Genomic DNA, 3,390 nt, shown 5'->3' with positions numbered 1-3,390 from the left:
GAATCTAAAAGCTCGCTTACATGACGCGAGAACTCGCATGCGAGTTGCATAACATTGCGACATTTAATCTCAGGGCTGAATTGGATGTAGTTGACATCAATAGTTCGTAAAGTAATTAAACTAGCATGCGAGTTCGTGCGCATCTAAATGATCCCTACGTTGTTAGATAACTGTAAGTACTCGTAGTTTACTACAGTACAGTAGTTAGAAATAAAATCGATGAAATCAGGCGTTACTTTGCGGAATTATTGACAAGCTGAGTCAGTTGACGGTGATCAGACCGAAGGCGAAACACTTGTCGAGCATTTTTATATGCATTTTTTTTTAAATTATAAATAGGCTTACTCTTGGCTACAGTCTAGCCAAAGGCAAAGACGTGGCCTACGATGGAGTGAGCTCGCCCAGAAGATGCCTGTTCACTCTTGATTTAAGGTTATACATATATATGCATTTTTGATGACGGTTTGTTATTGTGTATACATTATTTTGCGGTATGAATATTAATTTGTAGATGTGTAATAATGTGCAAGTAAGTATAACGGTTTAGTGATTGACTAGCACGTTATCTATTCGCGGATAAACAAAGTAATATTCTAGACTTCGACAGTACATAATATTATAGTAATTACGAGTTTGAATGCTTTCAACATTGCTGGTAATAAATATGACTTAAATATAAACAATGAAATGGCATGTTACTATTCAAATAGGAACTAGAATGAACTCCGAAATTGCATTAATAACTGTAAATAGAATTCATCCGTGAAGCCATGTACTTTTGCAGTTCGGTGTACAAAAGTGTACATACTGTACATGCTGCTATGGTGCAGTGATTACATAATTAAGGTAGACTTTCCCTCGTAGGTACCTATTACAATTTGTAACACCTTTTACCTTACTGCTGCTCCGAGGCACTCTCTACTTACTTACGTAGAAGTTAAACGGCATTTATTACTTTCCAGAAAGTTAAATGGATCCAAAGTGAATTTTGGAGTATTTCGTTAAATGAATTTAAAGCCTGGCACGAACAGTAAATTAGGATATACGAGTATATGTAGCTATTCATCATATACTTTATGATATGAAGTATAAGAGCTCCTTTGGCATAGAGTACCGCATATTTTATTTTGATCACATATATTTTCTGCAATTAGGACTCTTTACATTACCTCGATTTATAAATGATGCCTATACAATAGCGATCAAGACAGCCAAATAGTTAACTGGTACGATTTCTTATTATCATTCTAATATCCAACGGCAAGGGCCATCAAAATTGCACAAAGTTTCAAACAGAGATAGCAAAATAGGTATTGAAGGACAACACTCCACAAAAGTAAATGCTCTTACCGGGATCCAAACCCAGGCTAGGTTTAGCGGGCAGAATTAGCACTACCACTAGACCAGACCTTGGTCCTGTGAGGTATAATTCAAGTCAGGCTCCATTAGCATAATAAAACTCAGATTTCCACATCCAACTAGTTAAATCAGTAACGTCACTAGCCGGGTACCTGCCGCCAGCCGCGGACCGCATTATATCAAGTTTATATGACAGTTATTTCAGCCAGGAGAGCGCCGAATTGCTCTCGAGTGAATATCCTGAAACAGAAATATGACATTTGGAGCGATGAGCTCCCAAATTCCACTGACAATTTTATATTCTTTCAACTTATTGCCTGGATTAAATGCGGTCGGATTTCGCAATGTGATATATGGGATGAGGTTACCGAATGAAGTACGTACCTAATGATATTGATGATTTCTACCTCACAATTTTTGTGTGGCATAATAGTTAATTTGAAACCGTTAGGTACTAAATGGATAAAATTATACGATGTTGACATCGACCAGAGGATACTGCTACATGGAAATATTTATTATCGGGGAACTTTCAGTAGGGATATAGTGGAAAACCTACATACAAAGTTGAACCCAACAATTGATTGGATGGATACCTTCACACAAATAATATGAAGTGTTACTCCCTTATTCATAAACGTACACTAAAGTTATCAAGCCGATAAAGTACGTTGGTCCCTTTCTGACCGCATTGGTGTGATAGAAAGGGACAAACGAACTTTTTTACAATAAATACAGCAAGGGTGAAAAATAAGGTTTGAACATAACCTGTTTTCAATGGGAAAACTCTTCATCTATTCCGACTGAAAGATATTATCGAAGTTCGTAACTGTCCTCATGCCAAGAAAGAAAGCTGCAGCAGACAAAGCCATGTCGTTAACTTTAACGATAGAACATGATTACACAAGTTTTTGCTTGAGAACTTAGATTCGATTTATACGTGTTTTTATATCAGGTATTCTTGGAAATGGTGTCTCTATAATTAAATCCAATGAAGACCTTAAAAGTATTAGGTATACGAATTATAACATATGTTTTACGCAAACTTTCAAAAAGTAGGTAAGTACACAGATTTTTTTCGTATTTTGTTTAGCACAGTTTCTGGTAGGTACAACGCACATTATTTTGCCAATCTTAACTACAGACTTTATGAATCAATCAATCAATATTTTTCAATAAATCGAAAGTAAAAGCCCTCCTCGATACACTCTCAACAAATTTCACCTCATTAATAATTGCGTGTAATTAAAGAAAAAAAAGCAGATTCAGAAGGTCAACATTGTAGTATTGAGCATAAGTATGAAAAAGCTAAATGACTTATATTGACCGGGGTATAACCGTGATTATCTTTTTGATTTTTGTCGAGCTCCCGATATTTCGACGCAGTGGCATGCATCATGATCCGGAAAACACCCCGTCTATACCCCGGTCAATATAAGTCTACTGAAAATAACCATGAATCATTCAAAACACTTGTATTTATTTTAAAATACGCACCGAGGGGCCCGGACACTGTTGTTTCCCCATGTATTCGAGACGCCGCGTTACGGAAAGGCCCTGGTCCCTTAATTTCCGGCAAAATAGACTGACTTGTTTATTTTCATCCTCTCATTTCAACAAGTTAGCTCACCGCCGGGAGCCTTAAATAGAGCGACAGTGACTCTAAACATTTAAGAGATAATTTATTTACGTAGCTGGAAATAAGCTAATATTAGTGGATAATTATATTGACCTGCTTTACTTAATGTTCACCTATATACATATAAATCTGAATCGTGTCACTTTGATATATTTTCAAGGAAGTTTTGTCAAAATCGTTTGTTTGCAACAATTAACATTACATTTATAAGAAACAAAGAAACCAGTGCTACCCAGCCTATTTCAATAAAATACTATAATTTGATGCAAAATTACAGACAGATCAGATCCCTTACTAATCCCTTTGCAAAACATTGAGTTTACAATTTTATGAGTAAGTAGTTACGTAACAATTGGATCAAGATTTAATTAGCATTTTGTAACATTACATCC

The 3,390-nt window shown here is 35.8% G+C and overlaps 1 long non-coding RNA gene across 1 annotated transcript; it reads right to left on the bottom strand.

Annotated features, from left to right (window-relative positions):
- Positions 1–1,511: 1,511 nt before the first annotated feature.
- LOC125237799 lies at positions 1,512–2,960 on the bottom strand. Its single transcript, XR_007178377.1, has 3 exons — positions 2,857–2,960; positions 2,128–2,358; positions 1,512–1,599 (listed from the first exon to the last, which is right to left on the bottom strand). It is a non-coding gene; the product is annotated as an uncharacterized LOC125237799 (long non-coding RNA).
- Positions 2,961–3,390: the final 430 nt, after the last annotated feature.

This window comes from Leguminivora glycinivorella, chromosome 2, assembly GCF_023078275.1.
Source record: "Leguminivora glycinivorella isolate SPB_JAAS2020 chromosome 2, LegGlyc_1.1, whole genome shotgun sequence".
Taxonomy (NCBI): Eukaryota; Metazoa; Arthropoda; class Insecta; order Lepidoptera; family Tortricidae; genus Leguminivora; species Leguminivora glycinivorella.
This window is presented reverse-complemented; position numbering and strand designations above follow the sequence as displayed.